Genomic DNA, 26015 nt, shown 5'->3' with positions numbered 1-26015 from the left:
AGTTTAAAACGATAACATGATACCCAAATTCCTTTGTCACTAACAAGGAGAGGACACGCTCTGTATATCACCGAATGGAATAAGATTGTGTGAGATGAAAGTACAAGACGTACTGTTTAAAGTCATACCTGATATGGGTGGCCAATGACCCCTCGTTTTGTAAATATTGGCTATTGTTTGTGACATACTTAAGTTATGTGCTTAATAGGGAAGCATTATACCACAGTCTACTATATACAGTCGCGAAGCTTGAGGTGATTTTTTGCAACTAGAAACAATAGACTGTCCACGGTCGACTTTGGACTGTGTCGTATTTCCATTGAGTGCTAGCTAGTTGCGTATTTCACATTGATGCTTGTGAAATGTTCGTTATTGGTTGTAATGAAAATGTTAATGGCTAAAATACAATAACTGGAATAATAATATTTTACTAGAGACGTAGAAAAATTAAGTTTGTTTTAATGAAATTTATTGATCACGTTTTATTTTCAATTCTGGTGGGATTATTATTGCTTAGACCTAATTTTTTTTTCAAAGGATATGTTTTTAATTATAGCTGTTAATTTTGTTGTTATTTTTATTTGTTACTTTACTAGAGACGTAGAAAAAGTCTGTTACAATAAAATTTATTGATCACGTTTTATTTCCAATTCTGGTGTGATTATTATTGCTTAACCTCATCCCACTTTGTTAACTACGTTAGTACCGGTACATGTAAATTACTCCATTAATTCATAGTTCCATTATAATTGTTGTAAAGGGAAATGCAAATTAATATTTATTGGTTTCATAGTTAATTATCGCTATAATCTTGAATGAGTGAAGCGATTATAATAAATTTCATTTCGTTTTGCACAAACAAAAATAATATTAACCTATTTCTTGCAGATATCTTCGAGTTTATGGTGGAATTTAATATACTTCATTAAAATAATAAATTAACTTTATGCATTTCATATTTCAATAATGGAAGGAAGGTGTTAATTTTTCCAAAAGAACACAACGAAAGTGTAATATATTTTGTCGTCTACTAGGAGAGAGATCTGCGATGATGAGGCGATAGTAGCGATCCTAGTGGTGGGCAACTACCCATGTTTGCATTTTTACTACATATTGAGCTTCGCGACTGTATATAGTAGACTGTGATTATACTGTGTAACAGCGTAGCCCATATAGTTGGATGCTGAGTTGTTATCCAGACAACCTGAGTTCGAATCTTAACTGGTCCTATATTTTTTTTTTTTGTTTTGATAATGATTAATATTGTGACCACAGTTATCTATTTACATACCTATATCATATTTCTCAATGTATTGAACGCTTCATCATGTTTTAAACAAATTATAATTAACTAACATTGTATTGTAAAGGATAAACAATGAAATATTGCTCACGTAGGCAGGTAAGATGTGTCACTGGTGTCTGTTCTGTTTCTGTAGCAGCTATTCCACTTCATTTTGTACCCGATTCTTTATGATAAATGTTATAAAAACACACAAAACATACATATTTTCTGCACCATGCACAGCAAATGAAAGAAGGTTGTCCACAGTCACACACATTTTTCCGCACTTTTACTGCGAAACAGATATCCTTCACATTCACAAACACTTCTCATTCGTTTATTAATTTTGATGCATACCACGCATATTTCAACATGGCTTTGAATATAGGAGCTGACAACTGAAAGTGAATAAAAAAATAAAAATTGAATAAAAAGAAATATTATTAATAATAACTTAATCATAATAATAATAATAATAATAATAATAATAATAATAATAATAATAATAATAATAATAATAATAATAATATCAAGCTTTAAAAATGAGAAGGTAATAGGATTCGAACTCAGGTTGCCTGGGTGACAACTCAGCATCCAACCATATGAGCTTCGCCGTTACACAGTCTAATGTTTTCCTATTAGACACCTAACGGAAGTATGTCACAAACAATAGCCAATATTTTCAAAACGAGAGGTCATTGGCCACACATACCAGGTATGACTTTAAACAGTACGTCTTGTACTTTCATCTCACAAAATCTTATTTAATTCGGTGATATACAGAGCGTGTCCTCTTCTTGTAAGTTACTGTTCGGATATAAATAAAATGCTTATCAGCAAATTATTTTACAATTAAAATATCATTATTTGGGTAATGACTCGCGACAATATCTCTGCATTACATAAAAAATTAATATCATTATTTCATATTATGAAGTAATGAGCTATTTCTGACAATTTGATAAACAGCACACAATGTCACTAGGACAAGATAAAATAAAATAATATAAAATAAAATACAAAACAATACAATGCAATAAATACAATACAAAAAATAATACAATATAATGTAATGTAATATAATATAATATAATATAATATAATATAATATAATATAATATGATATAATATAATATAATATAATATAATATAATATAATATATAATGTAATGTAATGTACTGTAATGTAATATAATATAATATACCTAGAGTTCGCCTGGGAGCGCAGCTGGTATAGCATTGGCCTTCTGTGCCCGAGGATGCGGGTTCGATCCCAGCCCAGGTCGATGGCATTTAAGTGTTGAAGCTGTAGTCGGGTGGTCCGGCGATAGTAAGATATTTTTTCTCCTATATAAGTTATAGTATAGTTTAATTTTAGATATTTCTATATTTCTTTGAGATGTTTGTTTAACCTACGCCACGGGGATCATCGAAGCGCGTAATAGGCTCTTTATTCACTCAGTCTGACAGGCGCCTAACGCATTTAAAACCAGTAGACGCGAGGTAGGTTACTGAACTTTAGTATAGCATAAAGGGGTTTTTCCTGTCTAGGAACGCGCTGGTAGCGTTGTTTGAATCTTGCAAACAATAGTAGCGTCTGGTGAGCGCGTCACCTTAGTGAGTATTTAAAAGGACGTGAGCCAAGCGTGTACTCCCCAGACGATTACCGGCCTGTGAGCCGAGCGTGTATTTTCTCAGAATATTACCGGCCAGTGAGCCGATCGTGTGTTTGGTCAGAAGACTGCCGGTCAGTGGCGTGTTTACTCACTTATATAGTCTACGGCCTGTGAGCCGATCGCGTGAGTATTAATAATATTTCCGGCACTTGTTCCGATCGTGCATATCTTATCATTCTCCGTTTTCCAGCAGATCGAAGTGATAAAGTGTAGATTTCGCACCTTTTAGTTTTGTGATTTACTCAAAAAGTGACAGCAGCGATTTTAAACTGGCGTTAGACGAGACGCTGAAATCACGCGGAAGACAACAGCCAGTATTCCGTCGCTTGGACTGAAGCAAGGGACGTGAGCCAAATAAATACACTTAGTGGAACTTTACTCCTTGGTTTCTTTTCGTGAGAACGACGAACATCACATTATATCCTACGCCCACAAAACCACAAGGTCCCTGAGAAGAGATCTCCTCTACCGGGGGACAAGATCTTCCAGCATCCGTCCACCGACGTATGACTGAGGTAGTCGACTTCTCCTCTGCCGGCGACGCGACAGAGAGGAAGATAAACAACAACAACGCGTGCCACCAGGTAAAAAAAAAACCGTCGCAAATGGCGCCCAGCGTGGGGCTACGAGAATAAAAACAACAACGCGTGGCTACGAGAAGAAAATAAACAATACTAGTGTGGCTACGAGAATAAAAACAACAACGCGTGGCTACGAGAAGAAAATAAACAATACTAGTGTGGCTACGAGAATAAAAAAAACAACAACGCGTGGCTACGAGAATCAACAATACCACCGAGGCGGCGAGGCGGCGTGACGAGAACAACAGTAGCAGCAGCAATGTGATTATCGTCAGTACGAGACGACAGCAGAGAGGCTGACGCAGCATCCCCGCCGAGACAACGGGACGAGAGCGGCAACACCGAGAGTGGCAAAATCATCACGGCCACGCGGGACGAGCATGGTCGAGGCTACATCGAGGAGGAAGACAACGTGGATGGTAATATTTTGGAGGGTTATACATGTATGAATTTTCTTTTTGTGCGTAGAGAGAATAACGTTTATTTACGCGTAATTTTGTGTAGGGTTGTATGTATATTTATATATGTGTGTATAATATTTTGGAGGGGATTGTTATTGTGTGATCTGTATATAGGATATGGCATATCCAGATTTTATTAAGGAATAGGAGAATTGAGACCGAAGGGACGGAGAGTTAGAGGAAAATAATAAGTAGAGAGAATAGAGGGATGGAGAACGTAGGAGACAGCGAAATGGAGGGAAGATTAGAATTGGAGAGCACTATGGGGGACGACGAGATCATAGGAAATAGCGAAGAAACCCAGCAATGTAACGAGAAGGAAAAGGGAGAAGAGGGGATGGTGCTAGGACAGCTAGAAATATTAATGAAGCATATTTCCGAACAAATGAAGCAGAATTTCGATAAAATGAAACAGGATAGTTCAGAACAGTTTAAGCGAAATTTTGAACAAATGAAACAGGATAATTCAGAACAAATGAAGCAAAATTTCGACAAAATGAAACAGGATAGTTCGGAACAGTTTAAGCAAAATTTTGAACAAATGAAACAGGATAATTCAGAACAAATGAAAAAAATGGATGAAAGATTAGGCCAGAGTACAGAACAAATGAAAAAAATGGATGAAAGATTAGGCCAGAGTACAGAACAAATGAAAAAATGGATGAAAGATTAGGTCAGGGTACCGAGCAGGCAAGGCAAATCTCCGAACAAATAAAGCAAATAGATGAGAGGCTAGGCCAAAAGACCGAACAGCTGATGAGGCAGATGGACCACAAACTATCAGAAATGGAGAGTAGGATGGGAGAAAATTCCAGATAGAGAGTCGTATAGAAAACTTGGAGGAGAAGATAGCAGACAATAATACGGAAATAGAGAGTCAACTAGGCGTCGTAGTAGATAAGATGGCAGAGAACATGAGAGAGCTAGAGGAGAAGGTGAGGAACAGCACAATTGCTGAGAACGAAAAGACGAGTTCGGCCATAGAAGGGACGGTAGATGAGAGATTACAAGGGATGGACCGAGAGATGGAGGCGATTAGGCGAGTAGTGAGAGACTAGGGAAAGGAAGATAGAGAACGCCTAGAGAGTTTAGAATCAAGATGGAATTCGATGCAAGATAGGATCCATGGAGTCACTGTCGATAATTCAAATAGCGAACCGAGCGTGAGCGGAACGCCTAGCGGGAGCAGTAGTATGGGATTAGGAAATATATTAGGAGGTGGTAACATAAGTAATCATGTGGTCGGAAAGAACCAAGACCCCCGAAGTCAGGAACAATGTAATTTAAATATTGTAAACGAGAGGTCATCTTTAGGTCGCCCACAGTATCCCACGCATATCATTAATGAAATTGGTTATCCCATATTTGATGAGGTGGAATTCTCAAACCCTCACTGTTATATCCGCGAATTGGAAACGTATTTTCACGTGAAAGGGGTACCAGAGGAACTAAAAATGACCGTCATGAGAAAAAGTCTGAGAGGACGGCCACTACATTGGGTTCTCGTAGCGTTAGACGCAAAGGTTAGTTATGGGGAATTCAAAGCAAAGTTCTCTGACCGGTATTGGGGGCAGAGGCAACAGCAGAAAATTAGAAAAGAAATCAATGACAGTAGGTTTGATGCTAAGAAAGGCATATCGATGATTGATTACTTTATGGAGCTTGTCAAAAAGGGAAAGAGTCTAAATCCACCAATGCCAGATTCTGAATTGATACAAACTATCATATCCCATTACCCGGAAAATATTAGGTATAATTTAATTATCGCGGGACCACGAGATTTTGGGGAGACAATTGACCTCCTGACCGCGCTAGACAGTTCTGATATGACACACAATGGAGGCGAAAGTTATGACGCAACTAATTGTGGAGAGAAGAGAACGCAGGGTTATTCCAGCCACTCGAAGGCGGAGAGAGGGGCACATGGCACCCTCTCACCACCTCGAGGGAATATGAATGTAAATAGTTGGGCAGCTGACAGACAACCAGGCTATGGGTATAATAATAATAATAATAGTCGGGGTCAAAGTGGTACTGTCAGCCCAAACCGAAATAGGAGGGATATTCAACCTGTCAGAAATATGTACAACCGCAATAATCCTGGTGTTAACCGCGGTAGCGGAAGTAATGTAAATAGGATGAGAAATAATGAGGGCGGACCAGTCCGCAGAATCAATCACATAAGATGGTATCCGGATAGAGAGGCAGATATGCACCCTAGGGACAGCAACCCACCCCACTGGTTAAGAAATAGGAGATACAGGCAAGGATTCTGGCAGCCTAATTTTGGTAGGGGCTGGAATAACAGGAGAGACTGGAGGAGCCAGGAACAAGAAAGAGACCGCAGAAATGCATTGATGGTGGCGGCGCAGCAGGGAAACAATAGAATGCCAGCCACGTGTAGCAACGAGTGTGACAGGCCGGCAAGCCCGGGTAGAGATCCTACGGCAAGGAGGAACGAAATGAGAGATGAGTGTGGAAATGGGTCCGCTTCGGGAAACTAGGATGCAGAAGTCTTAAGGACTCGGAGATTTCTGTAGCCGAGTGTCATAGAACACTATCTGAAGGGTCCGCAAACGGGATCAACATAAACCGACCGAGTGAAATCACATGCCGAGAAACGGATAATAAGGGCATATACACATTACCCTGTATAGATGTAAAGATTTTTGGTATTGATTGTTGTGTGCTATTAGATTCTGGGTCAACCAACAATGTGTGCAGCATGGAATTCTTTCAGAAAATTAAAGAGTCAGGAGTAAAATTGCAGGTACTTCCGATTTGTTCACTGTACTGCGCTGGCGCGTTAGGGAAGAAGCGGGAGAAAGTTAGATTCCAGGTGCTCTTCGAGATCGAATGTGGTAATCTCAGACTACAGGCGATTTTCCTAGTTGTGCAAAAATTAACAATGGATGTTATAATTGGCGTAGAGAGTTTCTACGAATGGCAGGCGTTATTAGATTTCGGAGGAAATAATTTAGGCGTGATCACCCAAGAGGGAAACATAGGACACATACCGTTTAGCACGGGGGGCGCATTGACAGAAGGAGATGAGAGATCAAAAGGGGAGAGAGAGCTGCAGGAGGAATTATTCTTTGTAGAACATATCCGAATTTGCAAGAATGCAGTAATCGAGATCAATCCGTGGGAAAATGAGGATCGTAAGAAGGGAACATGTAATGTAGACTGCGGGAATTGTGATTTGTGCATTGTAGAATTAGCCCGGGTGCAGCCATTACGTAATAGTCACTTGTACGAAAGAGACGTTGTTAACGCGGTAGGGTCGCGACACTGCGTTGAAGGAATAGCCGCCGCGAACAATAGGATTGACGAGGGTACGTTCGAGGCAGTAAATAGGAAAGTCAGTGAAGCGTACAGGATTAGTGAGAAAGAGAGAAAACAATTAATGGACGTGGTAGTGAAAAATTTATATGTATTTTCAGATACGCCGGGGCTGTGTAATATGTACACTCATAAAATTAATGTAGACGGATTAGAGATATTTCGACACAAGTGTAGGCCCATTCCACTTTCGATACGAGAGCAGGCAGACAAGGTCATCAACAACATGTTGAGGGACGGAATAATTGAAGTATCAGATTCTCCCTATGTAAACGCCTTGTGTTGGGTAAGGAAGCAGAATGGTAGCCTGCGGGTCACGATCGATGCCCGACATGTAAATTCCTTTTCAGTCCGAGACAACTTCCGCACGGAACCCATAGATACACTTTTAAGTAGGATGAGTGATTGTTCCGTGTTCACGAGCTTAGATTTAACGAGCTCATTTTGGCAGATCCCTTTAGACGAGGAATCTAGGAAATATACAGCGTTTTTGCACAACGGACGCGTGTACCAATACACGCGCTGCCCTTTTGGCATTGCAAGTTCAGGATCGGCGTTATTAAGAGCACTTGATAGGATTTTCATGGATTCCACAAAAGAGTTTTTAGCGCAGTATGTGGACGACTTTTTGATATATGGGAACAATATACAGAGACACATTCGAGACATTGATTTTGTATTAAGTAAACTCAGGGAAGCTGGCATGACAGTGAAATTAGGGAAGACTGCGTTTTTCAAAATTGAGACCGAGTTCTTGGGTTATGTGATTTCAACGGAAGGAGTTAGGCCGAACCGAGAGAGAGTGGAGAGCATTATGAAGATCCCACCTCCTAAGAACAGGAAGCAGGTTCGGAGATATCTGGGTATCCTCCAATACCAAAATAGGTTCCTGGTCAATTTCGCGCGACACGTGCATCCACTGAGGGAACTCCTAAAGAAAGATACACCATTTAGATGGGGAGCAGCGGAACAAGAGGCTTTCGATCGGTCAAAACTATTGTTCGCTGACTCGATTCTGCTGGAAAGGCCTAACGACCGCCTACCTTACCAGATATACACTGATGCATCTTCGTATGGTTATGGCGCAGTACTGTGTCAAACTAGCGAAGATAACGAGCGACACGTGATTGCCACGGCCTCGAGAGGTTTGTCGCGGACGGAAAGTAACGCATCAATTACGGAGTTGGAAATTTCTGCAGTGTACTTCGCACTACAGAAGTTTCGGCAATACGTTTTCAATCGTCAGATTGTAGTGTACACGGATCACGTGAGTTTAGGCTTCCTAAACCGGTGCAAACTGACCAACTCTAGGATATCTAGGTACGTTCATGAAATTCTCGCCTATGATGTAACTATAAAGCATATTCCGGGATCAGAGAATATCTTCGGAGATTGTCTGTCCCGTTTGAATTCGAAATCGGGGTTGCCGGAAACTATTACCGCCCCTAAATATGAGATCGCGGTCATGAAAATTCATTCCACCGGGAATAGTTCACTCGCGGGTAGATTTCGTAGGATTGTAGATTTGCAAGATGAGGACCCCGCGATAAGAAATATGAAGAACACGGCTAAAGAGATCTCACAGGCTCAAGGTGAGTCAATTGGTATGCGCTCTGGAGTGTTGTATAAGCTACACGGGAGAGACGTCCAGAAATGGAAGGTGTACATTCCTACTAGCATGGAAGAAGAACTAATTCGTGATTTTCACGTATCTATGAGTCACTCAGGGAGCGAGAGAGTTTCGCTAACCCTGGCTGAATCGGTGTATATCAAACAGCTGGCAAGGAAAGTTAGGAAAGTTGTCTCTTGTTGTGTAATTTGTCAGAAGGCAAAACCTATGAATGTAAAATTCGACACTGTACCACAAGTTATTGTCAGGGGAAGCAAAAACGAGCTTGTAGCTGTAGACGAACATGGTCCTATGCTGATGTCTGCATTTGGACATAAATATATTTTTGTAACATATGATGTGTTCACTAAATTTGTAAAAATCTACCCTGTGCGATCATTATCAAGTAAAATTTGTGCAGATAAGATACTTAATGATTATGTACCGAAGTATGGTCCAGTGAAGGCATTGTTGTGTGATAACGTTTCTGTACATAAATCGGGGTTGTTTACTGACAGACTAAGAAGCGCAGGTATCAAAATGTATAACTGCTCCGCCTATTTTCCCAGCGGAAACCCATGCGAGAGAGCCCTCAGGGACATATCATTGTATTTTAGAATCTTATGTCATAGGAACCAAAAAGACTGGTTTAAACAATGTACTGTAATTGAGAAGGTGATGAACCATTCGGTGAACCCTACTACCGGGATCGCTCCCATAAGACTAATGTTAGGGATAGACCCGGATCCAATGATCGGAAAGCTCCCGGAGGCTATACAGGAGGGTGATTCGATGAATGAGGAACAACTGTGTAGATTGGCATTGGATAGGATAGAGAAAAAGGCAGAAAAGGGAAGGTCAAAAGTAAAGAGGTATAGACACCGGTGGGAACCGAAGGTTGGAGATCAAGTGTTGTTAAGAGACATAAAGTTATCGTCGGCTTTAAGAGGTCGGTACTCTAGGATGGAGCTATTGTATAAGGGACCATTCTCTATAGCAAATAAATTTGGAGACCATACCTACGAGTTGAAGGACCTAAACAAAAACAAGGTTCTAGGTAGATACCATAAACAGCTGCTAAGACCATTCAGGCAAGACAATGTAAATATAGATACGTAAGTTGGAATGGTGAGCTAGACTCTATTGTGTAAAGGCAGGATACCAATGTACAGTGCGGCGCAGTGTAACTGCGTACGCAAGGCGGATGCGTGATTGAATAATGTGTGACACTGTTAATAAGAATCTTATGAATTTTGTAGATAATGTATGTAAATAGTGTGAGGGATGATTAACAAGTATGCTTGAATAATGACTGTTTGCACAGAGAGATTGTTTAAAAACATATATGTCATGTTTATTTTAGAATTTGTATAGCTGAGCAAGATGGCGTGTATCCTGGCTGATAACGGTAGAATGGCATTGTCGAAGGCGAGATTTCCCAACAATGAAAATTCTTTAGGGGAATTTCCATTGTTGAGAAAGGGGCATTTGAAGCTGTAGTCGGGTGGTCCGGCGATAGTAAGATATTTTTTCTCCTATATAAGTTATAGTATAGTTTAATTTTAGATATTTCTATATTTCTTTGAGATGTTTGTTTAACCTACGCCACGGGGATCAGCGAAGCGCGTAATAGGCTCTTTATTCACTCAGTCTGACAGGCGCCTAACGCATTTAAAACCAGTAGACGCGAGGTAGGTTACTGAACTTTAGTATAGCATAAAGGGGTTTTTCCTGTCTAGGAACGCGCTGGTAGCGTTGTTTGAATCTTGCAAACAATAGTAGCGTCTGGTGAGCGCGTCACCTTAGTGAGTATTTAAAAGGACGTGAGCCAAGCGTGTACTCCCCAGACGATTACCGGCCTGTGAGCCGAGCGTGTATTTTCTCAGAATATTACCGGCCAGTGAGCCGATCGTGTGTTTGGTCAGAAGACTGCCGGTCAGTGGCGTGTTTACTCACTTATATAGTCTACGGCCTGTGAGCCGATCGCGTGAGTATTAATAATATTTCCGGCACTTGTTCCGATCGTGCATATCTTATCATTCTCCGTTTTCCAGCAGATCGAAGTGATAAAGTGTAGATTTCGCACCTTTTAGTTTTGTGATTTACTCAAAAAGTGACAGCAGCGATTTTAAACTGGCGTTAGACGAGACGCTGAAATCACGCGGAAGACAACAGCCAGTATTCCGTCGCTTGGACTGAAGCAAGGGACGTGAGCCAAATAAATACACTTAGTGGAACTTTACTCCTTGGTTTCTTTTCGTGAGAACGACGAACATCACATTATATCCTACGCCCACAAAACCACAAGGTCCCTGAGAAGAGATCTCCTCTACCGGGGGACAAGATCTTCCAGCATCCGTCCACCGACGTATGACTGAGGTAGTCGACTTCTGCTCTGCCGGCGACGCGACAGAGAGGAAGATAAACAACAACAACGCGTGCCACCAGGTAAAAAAAAAAAAACCCGTCGCAGTGTGCATAAATGCGACAGACTCATGTCAGTAGATTTATTGGCTTGTAAATAACTTCTGCGAGACAAAATTCCGGCACACCGGCGACGCTAATATAACTTCGGTAGTTGCGAGCGTCGTTAAATAAAACGTAATATTTAAAAATATCTTACAAATGACTTTTAAGGAACCCGGAGGTTCATTGCCGCTCTCACATAGCCAAAGCCCGCCGTCCAACTCTATCGTCTCGTCCTCCCTAAATATCTTTTTCTCTCAGGTCTTCCAACTAACAGTGTATATGCATTTCTGGATTCACCCACACGTGCTACATGCCCTGCCCATCAGACGTCTAGATTTAATGGCAACTATATATATATATATATATATATACATATACATATACTGATGCGCCAAAACTTCTGACGACGCGGAAAATATCCGAACCTCTACTGTAGATCGACTGACATCATATGGCCGACCTTTCATCCAACCGCCAAGTCCCAACTTAAAATGAGCTCGTTAAATTTCTCTCCTGTGTCTCCAGTGTTGTTTCCTATTCTTGATTAGTGTTAGATATAACATAGTTTCCACCATCATTAATGATGATTTCATCAGACTAGGCAAAACAGTAAGTGACGCAATCATGAGAATCGTACTCCATAAGTAAATACCTTGGCACTTCCAGGCCCCAACTGGTAGGTGATAAGTATTGCACTAGTGCTCGATTTTCTAGGTCAAAACCACAGACGTTTTGGTAGTAGCCTACAGTGTAATCGTATATATTTATATTCATATATGAGGCCTCGCCGTCCTCATTGAATAATCAATGTCTATATCAGGGATGTCGAACAGCGCTCTCAAACTGTGAAACGATTAATACTGTTTCCTACCGTAGCTGAGCTGAAACGATAGTCAGTCAGCTCGCTGTAGCAGTGTTCTTTACGCAGTGTGTTTACCAACTCTGGCGGCTGGTATGGATATGGAACAACGATTCAATAGTGAGTGGACAGATAAATATTTATTTATCTTAGACGACGGAAAGGCACATTGCTTAATATGTAGAAAAGAACTTGGATACCTTAGCCATCATAATATTAAAAGGCATTTTAATTCTACACGTCATGCTGAAGCTTATGGACCAGAAACGTTATCCGGTTTCACTCGTAAAAAGACTGTAGAAGAATTAAAATGAAGATTGAATTCAGAAAACCTTCCATCATCATCGGGTGTTAGTAGAATAAGCTTGGTTGGTGCTAGCTACAAAATTTGTGAAATTATTGCAACGGCTTCAAAGCTATTTGCTGACGGAGAATTTGTAAAAGGCTGTCTCATAGCTGTTGTAAAAGGGATATGTCCGGAATATGTTAATGATTTTAAATTTATATGTTTGTCTCGTAATATTGTTGCAGAGCGCGTATCATAAATGGGAGATAACTTGGAGGAACAACTGATAGCAAGAATGAAAACTTTCACTTATTACTCACTATAGCTCTTGATGAAAGTACCGACCGGAAAGATACGGCGCAGCTAGCTACTTTATATTCATAAGGGGTGTCGATTCAGATTTCAATGTTCATGGAGATCTTGTAGATGTCCTTTCACTAACGGATCGAACTCGAGGAGGAGATATTTTTTAATCTGTAACAAAAACTATTAACAAATTTCAAGTCACGCTAAAAGTAATTAATTTTATACATCAAAACAGTTTACGTTTCTGAATTTGAAGTTACACTGCTACAACACATACACACAAAGTTGATATTTTAAACATGATATTAACAACATTATTATTATGATTTATTTCCGTCACTAACGAACAACATTCATGGAATGACCCAGTAGATAAAACATTATTATTATTATTATTATTATTATTATTATTATTATTATTATTATTATTGTTATCATCATAATTCATCCTCATGTCGGCTACAGTCTTTGTTTATCGGAGTTCATCAAGTGCAAATCTAAACTGAGTTCCTAATCAATTGGTAAGACGTATAAAAGTTATCAAAGTACCAGCCGCCGCAGTTTCGCTTTTGTTTACGATCATTCGGCCGGACTGCCTGCTGCCTGTGTTCAACCGTTGCACGGTTAGGGAGGAGTGAAGGCTCTGCAGTTCACAGCTCGAGAGCCCTGTTCGACATCCCTGGTCTATATAGTAGTCAGTCATACATGTAGATACATATTATTAGAGAAAAATTCGTTCCGAAATCCGCAATCGAACCCAGAACTTCTTTGTTTTGGGCGCTAAACGCTCTTTCCATCTGAGCTATGCCGAGACCCGATTCACGGTGCAGGCCGAACTCTCCTCCTTTTCTATCATCAATGGCCTACTACCTGCATTTTAGACACATACGTAAATCATGTATGAAGGAGAGCATATTTAAATGACTTTAGGGCCATTTTCGACAACAGTTTTTAATCACTGTTATCATTGATATAATATATTTATATTCATATATGAGGCCTCGCCGTCCTCATTGAATAGTCATACATGTAGATACATATTACTTACTTACTTACAAATGGCTTTTAAGGAACCCGAAGGTTCATTGCCGCCCTCACATAAGCCCGCCATCGGTCCCTATCCTGTGCAAGATTAATCCAGTCTCTATCATCATATCCCACCTCCCCCAAATCCATTTTAATATTATCCTCCCATCTACGTCTCGGCCTCCCTAAAGGTCTTTTTCCCTCCGGTCTCCCAACTAACACTCTATATGCATTTCTGGATTCGCCCATACGTGCTACATGCCCTGCCCATCTCAAACGTCTGGATTTAATGTTCCTAATTATGTCAGGTGAAGAATACAAGGCGTGCAGTTCTGCGTTGTGTAACTTTCTCCATTCTCCTGTAACTTCATCCCGCTTAGCCCCAAATATTTTCCTAAGCACCTTATTCTCAAACATCCTTAACCTATGTTCCTCTCTCAGAGTGAGAGTCCAAGTTTCACAACCATACAGAACAACCGGTAATATAACTGCTTTATAAATTCTAACTTTCAGATTTTTTGACAGCAGACTAGATGATAAAAGCTTCTCAACCGAATAATAACACGCATTTCCCATATTTATTCTGCGTTTAATTTCCTCCCGAGTGTCATTTATATTTGTTACTGTTGCTCCAAGATATTTGAATTTTTCCACCCCTTCGAAGGATAAATCTCCAATTTTTATATTTCCATTTCGTACAATATTCTGGTCACGAGACATAATCATATATTTTGTCTTTTCGGGATTTACTTCTAAACCGATCGCTTTACTTGCTTCCAGTAAAATTCCCGTGTTTTCCCTAATCGTTTGTGGATTTTCTCCTAACACATTCACGTCATCCGCATAAACAAGAAGCTGATGTAACCCGTTCAATTCCAAACCCTGCCAGTTATCCTGAACTTTCCTAATGGCATATTCTAAAGCGAAGTTAAAAAGTAAAGGTGATAGTGCATCTCCCTGCTTTAGCCCGCAGTGAATTGGAAAAGCATCAGATAGAAACTGACCTATACGGACTCTGCTGTATGTTTCAGTGAGACACATTTTAATTAATCGAACTAGTTTCTTGGGAATACCAAATTCAATAAGAATATCATATAATACTTCCCTCTTAACCGAGTCATACGCCTTTTTTAAATTTATGAATAACTGATGTACTGTACCCTTATACTACCATTTTTCTCCATTATCTGTCGAATACAAAAAATCTTATCAATGGTCGAGCTATTACGTCTAAAACCACACTGATGATCCCCAATAATTTCATCTACGTACGGAGCTAATCTTCTCAAAAGAATATTGGACAACATTTTGTACGACGTCAACAAAAGTGATATCCCTCGAAAAGTTACCACAGTTGGTTTTGTCCCCCTCCTTAAAAATAGGTACAATTATGGACTCCTTCCATTGCTGTGGTACAATTTCCCTTTCCCAAATAGCAAGTACAAGTTTATAAATTTCGCTATATAATGCACTTCCACCTTCTTGTATTAATTCTGCTGGAATTTGATCGATACCTGGAGACTTGTACTTTTTCAGATTTTCTATCGCAATTTCGACTTCTGAAAGCGTGGGTTCGGGTACAAATTTCTCAGCAGTTTGTATTTCAATTTCGTTCCGATCATTTCTATCTGGCCTATGTACATTTAGTAGTTGTCCAAAATAGTTTTTCCATCTGTTTAGGACTGATGGAAAGTCTGGAAGCAAGTCACCATTCTCATCCTTGATCACGTTTACCCTTGGCTGATATCCGTTCTTAAATTCCTTTATACCCTTATATAAATCTCGAATGTTTTTATTCTTACTATTTGTTTCTACCTCATTCAGTTTTTCCTTCGAGTAACCTCTTTTTTTATTCCTTAGTGTACGACTTGCTTGCCGTCTTTCATTGAAATAATTATCTCTCTCCTCCTCAACTGGATCCTGTAAGAATTTCAATTTTGCCTGTTTCCTTCTTTCTACTGCAATGCAACAACTTCATCAAACCACGGTTTCTTTTTCTTAGTTTCATAATAACCTATGCTCTGCTCAGCTGCAATTTTGATACTGTCTCTGATATTTTCCCACACGCTGTTAACATCTAATTCTTTCTCAACTTCGTCCGAACTTTCTAAAGTGGCAAATCTATTCGAAATTTCGACCTGATAATTTTGCTTAGTTTCCTCTTCCTTTAATTTCAAAATATTGAATTTAGTAATATTAACTTGTTGCTCTACTCGCTTAGCTACTGATAGTCTTTCTCTTAATTCTCCAATTACCAAATAATGGTCAGAATTACAGTCTGCACCCCTGAAAGTTCGAATGTCTACTATACTAGTATGTCTCCGTTTATCTATCAAGATGTGATCTATTTGGTTGTGTGTCAATCCATTTGGAGAAGTCCAAGTATATTTATGTATATCCTTATGGGGGAATGTTGTTCTTTGTAGATACATATTATTGGAGAAAAATTCAAGAATCGAATACAGGACCTCTCAGGTTATTGTTCTCCAATAATATGTATAATATCATAACCTAAGAATCACAACTCTATATTTTACGGTATGCGTCAAAACAAATGACACTAAAATCGTTCTCATTTTCTGCCCATGTTTCTCTAGTAGCAAAGTATTTGTTTTATAATAGTTTGATGTACAGTGCGTTTCAAAAGTCACGCATATTTTCTGCTACAGCTAAATGGAAATGTTTTTCAAAAGACGCTCGGACACGTCAAATACTATATTTTAAAAGACACTTTATTCACTAAAACAAACATTTCTTGATATCGTTGTTGTGCTAGTTGCGACGTCATCGGAAGGATTTTTAAATGATACCCTGTATTTTTCTGTATACCATCTGAAATATTTTAGTATTCTCCATGGTTACACAAGCTATCTATTGTTTTATACAACAAAAGTTGCTATGATAACAAAATAAATAGTTGGATTCCCTGGTGTTATGGAAGCAGTTTATTCGTAGAAATTAACAGAAAACAACGATATTATTTAGAAAAAGTAAGAGCATTGAGGTTTCAATGATGATTGGATATGGTGACAGGAAACGTACACAAGATAAAGTATGTGCACTTTTCAATTAAACACATCCAGATCGACTCTTGTTTATCAGTCTACTATGAGTAGAATACAAAACAAATTCAATGAAAATGGACATGAGAGAGATGTCCAAAGATCCGGTAGACCATAATCAACTACTGAAGAATTGGAGCTAGACATTTTGATAACCGTGAAAGACAATCAACATTCTTCACTTACTGAATTACAACCTACATTAATTTTGATGTAGATTGTAATTTAGTAAGTGAAGAATGATGATTAATTTAGATGTATCGAGAACAACCATCTAGAGACTACTGCGTCGTAATAAATTACATCCTTATAAATTGCAGCCCTTGCAGGAGCTAATGGAAGATGACGGAGACAGAAAACTGCAATTCTGTGAGGCAATGACCAACCTCTGCTATAGAAACCCCAATTTCTTATCAAGCTTGCTTTTCTCTGATGAATCTACATTTTGTCTGAATGGAAAAGTGAATAGACAAAACTGCAGGTACTGGTCAGAAACTAACCCACACTGGATGGTAGGAATTCACACGCAATTTCCCCAGGAGTTAAATGTATGGGCAGGGATTCTAGGATCCAGAGTTGCGGGTCCCTACTTTTTTATGATACACAGGGACCGGTATTTAGAATTCTTGCGTGAAGAGTAATACCAGTCCTTGCCGTTCATCACCCAAACCTCCAGGATCCAGACATATCTAATGATTCCATCTGGTATCAGCAAGATGGGGCTCCTCCTGTACAGTAATATCTGAACGAAGTGTTTCCCAATAGATAGGTCGGAAGAAGAGGATTTGTAGAGCGGCCTGCAAGATCGCCGGGTATTTCCCCTCTTGATTACTTTCTATGGATTTATTTGAAATGCTAATTATTTGATACGAAGCCTGAGCCTGATGATATTGATGAGTTGTGAAGAAGAATATGAGTGGAGTGTAGAGAAATACCACCAGAAGTCATTGAATATGTTAAACAGAAATTTCTTCTGGGTCTTTCACATTGCCAGATCGTATTTAAATAATTGAACATTTGCGTCTGTAACACATTCATTTTAACTATTTATTTTGTAACCATAGCAACGTTTTTTTGTATAAAGCAATTGATATTTTGTATAACCATGAAGAATAATAAAAATTTTCAGATTATATACAGAAAAATACAAGGTGCCATTTAAAATGTTTCTTATGACATCACAACTCGCACAACAATGATAACAAGATTCATTTGCTTTATTTTTTTTTTGTGTGAAAAAGTGTCTTTAAAAATATACTGCTTGATGCGTCCGAGCGTTTTTAAAAAAAAATTCCATTTAGCTCTAGCAGAAAATATGCGTGAATTTTGAAACGCACTGTATATACCAGCGGTATTTTTCCTTTGTTTTAAATTCTGTACACTGAAGTGTGCGTGCTTCTTCACTGGGTATCTGTGTTATTTATTTACTTTGGAAATTTTTGCATCAGTAGCCTATTTAGTACACGGAGTTACAAAATTATTTAAATTTTACCTGTACATACGACCATTCGAGTCTTGTCTAACAGAATGGGAACAGCTGTGGTTAGGGGATGATAACTTTACGATCAGTTGCTTTCTGTGTGACAGTGAACAGAGTGAGAAGCCTCACAGTTTAAAAAACGCGTGTTTCTTGCAAAGTTGTTTCAAATGCAATTCCGCCCGCTATTCTCGAAGCCAGTTTATTCTACCATAACCTGAAGTTAATATCACCTAAAGGCGAAAGATTGAACTATTAGTTAAAGAGTTTGAAATAACATAGGCTAGGCTTTAGACAAAAAATCACGCAGACGGACAGTATCAACAAAAGCGAAGTAGAGCGATAATCGAGGAAATCACTTTCGAAATATTAGCGCAACAAGTGAGTGTATCAGTGTCTCCGGCGCATACCGCTGTGAAATTATTGAAAATTACACCTTACCGAATAACACAAGTGCGGACTTCACAGCGAAGAGATTCTGTTTCAAAAATTGACTTCTGTGGAAAGTTTCTCGAGTCTGTGAATGGAATTCCAAATCTTGTTTTTTTTTTAATAGTCGTAGTTTCACTTCAACGGACTTATAGACAGTCACAATAATAATTTCATTTCATTTTTTATTTGCCCATAAAAGAGTTAAAACCATAGGACTTGTCAAAGAGAGAAAGAGAAAAAAACAATAATTAAAACAAAAAACAATAATTAAAATAGATGAAAATACAATAAATTAGGACCAATGTAAACACACATTTATTTCATTTAAATTGTAGGGACAGAGGTTTATTAAAATTCTTTTGATGTAGCTTTTAAAATACCTTAAATCTTTCGTATTTTTAATTTCATGAGGCAAACCGTTATATATTTTTAAGCCATAAACCATATACGTGTCCACACCTGTGGAGTAACGGTTAGCGCGTCTGGCCGCGAAACTAAGTGGCCCAGGTTCGATTCCCGGTCGGGGCAAGTTACCTGGTTGAGGTTTTTTCCGGAGTTTTCCCTCAACCCAATATGATCAAATGCTGGGTAACTTTCGGTGCTGGACCCTGGACTCGTCTCACCAGCATTATCATCTTCATCTCATTCAGACGATAAATAACCTAAGCTGTTGATAAAGCGTCGTAAAATAACCTATTCAAAACCATATACGTTTTGTTGAAACTTGTCAATAGATGATCGTTACTGATGTTCAGAGAAAACAGCCTTTCTTCATGAAACATCGCTACATCATCTAAACATTTCAATGTATAATACAGTAAATATATACAGGGCGGAAGGGAACCTATTATATTAATTCACAGAGGTAACATATCAAGTCAATGCGAACAAGTTCTGTCAAATAATATTTTGATACGTCCAATACTTTTGAGAATAGAAAATGCAACATGTTGCAACGCTGCAAAGAGTACCAGTATTCCTTGAGGCCATTGCTCTGCATTGGGGGTGAGTGTTAAATTAGGTTAAAGAAGGTCCGTCTGTGCTTATCTTTGAAACAAAATAACTAACATTTGTTTGTACATATTATTTAATAGGTTTAAACATTTTCGACTCTAATGAGTCATCATCAAAAGTTATGCCGTAAAATACATAGGAGTTTTAATGTACTTTATGTGATCTGCTGTAGTATACAACACTATTAAGACTAAGCAAGTTGCAAACATCTGTCATAAAATACAATTATAAAATCTTATGTAATTAGAATTTAAAATCAATGAAATGGCTTATGTAAGCTGTTACATGGGTATAATGTTAAAATGAAACATGGACTACAGCTTGTTGAACAGTCTGTGATAAGTGGATCACACGATTCCAGTGCAGTATCTTGCGCATGGATGGGCAACTCGTGCTCACAAAGTGCTAAAAAACCTTGAAAGAGAGAAAGACAGACGGAGCCAGCCGCAGCAGTTACAAGTTGTTTGTAGGTTCGCTGCAAAAGCAGTTCACTGCATGGTGCGCTCTGGCGGCTTGTGCAGGTGGTCGTAATATCTACTCTATGATTTGAATTTCAGAATGACGCTTGGTACAATAATTATAGTAATTTTAGACAGACTGTACCTAAACACACATAACAAAATTATATTATTTCCTAGCTTTTTAACTTAGTTTAGTACTGGAAACACAAACCGAATACAACCTTTTCAAGATGCAACAAATATAGCTGCAACACTTATTTATTATTACACTATTTGTTAATATTTTTTATTATATGCCTTATTTGAAACATAGAACGCGCAAATTTACAAGTCTTTAAACATTAAAGAGTATTCCTCTGTTCTCAGAAAAGTAATAGTCTATATTCGCAAACAATCATAAATTCAAGGAAGTATTTTATACATGTCACGGTAGATGAAATAAACTTACTTCTGAGCTCTTTCTGTACATTGAAAGCTTTTACACTTCTTTCTTGTATTAAACTCTGCGTCAATCACATACAGTATATATCAGGCCTGCACAAGGTTTCCGCTCTCCGAGCCGGCTCACAGCTCATGAGCGGAATGCAGATTTTAGCTGCGCTCAGTGTAGGGTGGACTGGAAGAAGGGGTGATCTCGTACAAGATATACACAAAAGGGAAGTACTAGTATGAGTGTTTATGAAATTAATTTCCGTTCAGTGTTCGCAAAACTATCTTGGACTTATTAATTAATACAAAAATATTAATTTTACAGAAATAATAGAAATTTTATAGGTACTTAAATGTACAATATCATTTTGTTATATTTTTATTTGTCAGTACATGAGAACGAGATTTTATGCTGTTGGCAGCTGAAAGGAACAGTAGCCTACTGATCGTAATGAAACATCAGTTACAGATGTTCGATGTCTGCCTTTATTAAAGTTGATTATATAATGTTACGTTTTATTTAACGACGCTCGCAACTGCAGAGGTTATATCAGCGTCGCCGGATGTGCCGGAATTTTGTCCCGCAGGAGTTCTTTTACATGCCAGTAAATCTACTGACATGAGCCTGTCGCATTTAAGTACACTTAAATGCCATCGACCTGGCCCGGGATCGAACCCGCAACCTTGGGCATAGAAGGCCAGCGCTATACCAACTCGCCAACCAGGTCGACTTGATTATAGAAAACAGTTGCTCACAAATATAAATGTTGAGCCAAACATAGCAATCACTTTCACAGCCAGCCTGTGTAGTCGTGGATATTATTGCCGATGTTTAGTCTTGTAAAACTCAACTAGGTAGTAGTATTATTCAAGCGATCTTTAGCCCTTACGCCACATTGAAGATCATAAGTCCGAGCTGTAAATCGTTAAATGTTATGTTTTATTTAACGACACTCGCAACTGCCGAGGTTATATGAGCGCACTTAAATGCAATCGACCTGGCCTGGAATCGAACCCGTAACCTTGGGCATAGAAGGCCAGCGTTATACCAACTGCGCCAACCAGGCCCACCTGTAACTTATATGGCATTGTTTCAACTGGTGTTGAAGAATTTATTATGATAACTTTAAACTTCTTTCCAATTAACACAAGATATTTAGTAGATTATTTTACGATGCTTTATCAACAGCTTATGTTACTTAGCGTCTCAATGAGAAGGTGATAATGCTGGTGAAATGAGACCGGGGGCCAACTCCGAAAGTTACTCAGCGTTTGCTCATACTGAGTTGAGCTATATTACCTTCCCGAAACTGACTTACGAAAAGTGTAAGTTTACGACTGAAATCCCGTAATTTATTCAAAATATCAACACTGAGCTGGCCTTTTTCCTGAAGAGAGGTATTTAAATTGTTGAAGATTAATATCTTTAGTATCTTCATGTTTGGACTCGTAATGACGCATTATGTTACGTTTCTTTCTATCTTTCAAAATGTTGTGGCGGATAAAGCACTGAGTATCTACTCCAGCAGCTATGAAAAAGTAAGCATTTTCCCATGCAACATTGAAAGAATTTGCCTGATCACTACTTTTCCGTCTTTTAGATTCCTCCATACTGTACTGTAGCAGTAGGTAAGCAACGTGAAACAGTTACTGAGAATACGCACTGCACTCCACTAGATAGCTGAGTGGTAGTTTCCCTCTCCTCTATCTATAGCAGGTCTATGTCATTCTGACGTATCTTCCTCTCCGATTCGTCGAGCGGTAAACACAGCTCTCCCGCTCGGAAGGAGCGCGCGCGCTCGTTGAGCGCTGTTTGTGCAGGTATGGTATATATGGAAGCAAACAGTATATTTGGAAATTCTGACTCAGGCAGCATTACGAACAGTCCGATTCCTGATTTCGCTGAAATCTGAGTGGCGTGCTGTTCTGTAGATTTATCAATTCAAGCTATAAACGTTCAGGATTTTCTATCGGCTGTAAGTCAAAAGGATTTCAGAAAAATCTCGATTCCGTGTCAATTATCACTGTTTCTCCAAACTTACCAGTGAATTCTGGTGTACGTCTTGAAGTAGGGTCTTATATTTGATAAGAAGATTTTCTTATCACTCTTTAAGATGGTTCATAGTGAAAGAAAGTCAAGTTGTCTATGTTCTACATGATACTACCACATATCCAAAATGCTCTTAGCTAGTCGATCATATAACTCTCACGCACAACGTGCTAACGATATTTGATATCAGTCTCATCTTGTTGATATCCCATTTTTAACTTTAGCTCTTCTAAAGCAGATCTAGACCATAGTTCTTTACTAAAAACTTCACTGTGTTTATTTGTAACATAAAATGTCGGGCGTAAGAAGTGTAAAAGAACATAATACAAACATTATCTTCCTTCTTAATAAAAAAAAATCTTTCTCTTTCCACTCATCACTAAAGCGAAATGATCTGGGGATTATATTATTTTTCACTTAAAACGAGCCGCCACTTACTGCAGACGCGAGCGAACCGCAAGACCCGCGTACAGACACAGAGTTCATTCTACCTGACTGAGGTTGTGTTGACACTTTGATAGCACGAGTAGCCCACCCATGATCTTGTGCGTAGAATAAACGCAACAATTGAGCATCGCGGTGATTAAATGAATACACACTTATTCATGACACATTAAATCAGGGCTTGCCAAACTACGGAATCATAAAACTACCCCATTGTTGGGGGAGAGTCATAGATAATATGGAAGAATATATATATATATAAAGTTGCTATGTAAGTACTTAGCAATGAAAACAATTAGGACCACAAAACACAGCTAAAACACTTCTTTTAAGAAAGGAAAACGAATGGTGTATTCACTCAGAAATTCAAAGCTATAGAGCTCACAACTCTTCCAGTAGTTTCCAAAAAAATCCGTTCACGTCACTGCAAGAGCGCCGTGAACAGAATCTGTGTTATAATATACAGGATGTTTAAAAAATACGGGGCATAATTTCAGGTATGTATTTCCCACATGTAGACAATCAAAATAATTCATTACAACATATGTCCGGAAATGCTTTATTTCCGATTCATGGCCTTCACAACATTAAAATTCACCGGAACGTTTTTCTTTCCGCAGGTCGTTGCCGTCAAAGGAGACATTAAGAGGACACTCTGACAGTTCATTCCGAGGCGAAGGTTACATTCAGTGTTGTGTAGACATTAGACTGTGCGACATGTATTCAAATCAAGAGCTGGCAGAGATACACTTCATGTACGGTAAGGCGGACGTCATTGCTGCGCTGGCTCGTCGTTTGTACCAGGAGAGGTACCCACAGCGACAATGTCCAGATCGGAAGACATTTGTACGTCTCAGTTACCGTCTGTGCGAATTTGGAAAATTTAACTCTCCTGGTTTGGGAAGGGGACGACCAAGATCTACAACTCCTGAAGTACAGGAGGTGATTCTGGAGGCTGTAAACATGATTCCTTCTATCAGCACACGAACGGTAGCGTTGCAAGTCAATGTTCCTCATACGACTGTCTGGAGACTGTTGAAAGAGTATCAATTGTATCCTTATCATTTGCAATGTGTACAGGCCCTGTCACCAGCAGATTACCCTGCACGAGTTAGGTTCTGTCAGTGGTTCTTGCAGCAGTGTGGTGTAAATCCGAACTTTCCTGCCTTAGTATTATTTACAGATGAAACACAGTTCACACGAGATGGCATAACAAATTTCCACAATCAGCATGTATGGGCGTATGAAAACTCACGTGCAACTGTTCCATCTCATCACCAGGTGCGGTTCTCCCTCAACATGTGAGCCGGTATCATTGGTGATCGATTAGTTGGACCCCATGTACTTGTAAACAGACTTACGGGTCAGGCGTACACAAACACCATACCTCATGTTTTAGAAGACACTCCACTGATCAATCGTAAACACATTCACTTCTTGCATGCTGGCGCTCCTGCACACTTCAGTCGTACGGCTCGCCGGTACTTGGATCGAAGGTTTCCTGATCGATGGATAGGTAGAGGTGGCCCAATTGCTTGGCCTCCACGCTCACCTGATCTGAATCCTCTCGATTTCTACTTGTGGGGCCATTGAAAATCATTGGTTTATTCGTCTCCGGTGCCTGATTTGGAATCCCTTCGGAATCGAATTGTGGCATGTTCTGAGGACATACGCAATACTTCTGGAGTTTGGGATCGTGTTCGCAGGTCAATGAGACATCGATGTGAGGTCTGTATTCAAGCAGGAGGTGGACATTTTGAACATCTTCTGAAATGACAACGACCTGCGGAAAGAAAAACGTTCCGGTGAATTTCAATGTTGTGAAGGCCATAACTCGGAAATGAAGCATTTCCGGACACATGTTGTAATGAACTATTTTGATTGTCTACATGTGGGAAATACATACCTGAAATTATACCCCGTATTTTTAAACACCCCTGTATAGGTGGAGCAGAAGTCACGCATGAGTTTGAGTAGTATATAACTATTTTGTTCGGAAATGCTTGTCATTATTCCTGTCTGAGATATGAAGTACATGGTTGAGAAATTTGAAAACACTGGGTGTAAAAAATTATATCCTTCAAATGACAGCCATTCGCAGCCTCACAAAGAATGGCTCTTTTCAGAACATTGTCCGTAACTTTGCGAAGAATTACTGGCTGTAACTCACAAATCTCGGCCCGAATATTGTTTTTGAGCTGCTCGATGTTTGCTGGTTTGTTGACGTAAACACGTTCTTTGATATGTCCCCACAGGAAACAATCTGGGGCTGTTAAATCTGAGGAACGAGATGGCCAGTTGAAATCAGCGAACCTGGATATCACACGCTCGCCAAAGACTTGTGTTAGCAGTGCCCTGTATGAGCAGTGGCTCCATCTTGCTGAAACCAGTGTGCAGGATTATTCCCTGAAGCCGGTCTTAAAAAGTCCCTGATCATGTTGCGATACCACTCCCCTGTTACTGTTACATCACCTTCTTCTTCAAAGAAATAAAGACCGATGATCCTTTCTGAGGTTACACCACACCACATCGTACATTTCATCGGATGAAAATCACGCTGACAGATGACTTTGGGGTTTTCCCGGGCCCATATTCCGCAGTTTTGCTTCTTGACAACCGCATTTAAGTGGAAATGGGCTTCGTCACTCATTATCAGATTCTGAAGTAAGTCCTGTTGTTCCGTCGCCAACTCTTGGAAGCGAACTGCATACCTCAGACGGGCTTGTGCATCTGCGGGGTTCAACTC

General features: G+C 39.3%; 1 protein-coding gene across 3 annotated transcripts in view; it reads left to right on the top strand.

Annotated features, from left to right (window-relative positions):
• The window catches only part of LOC138698095 (ankyrin repeat and death domain-containing protein 1A-like), a 1102342-nt gene that overhangs the window by 314717 nt on the left and 761610 nt on the right, over nt 1–26015 (top strand). The gene's annotated exons all lie outside the window — the stretch shown is intronic.

This window comes from Periplaneta americana, chromosome 4 (genome assembly GCF_040183065.1).
Source record: "Periplaneta americana isolate PAMFEO1 chromosome 4, P.americana_PAMFEO1_priV1, whole genome shotgun sequence".
In the NCBI taxonomy this organism is placed as follows: domain Eukaryota; kingdom Metazoa; phylum Arthropoda; class Insecta; order Blattodea; family Blattidae; genus Periplaneta; species Periplaneta americana.
This window is presented reverse-complemented; position numbering and strand designations above follow the sequence as displayed.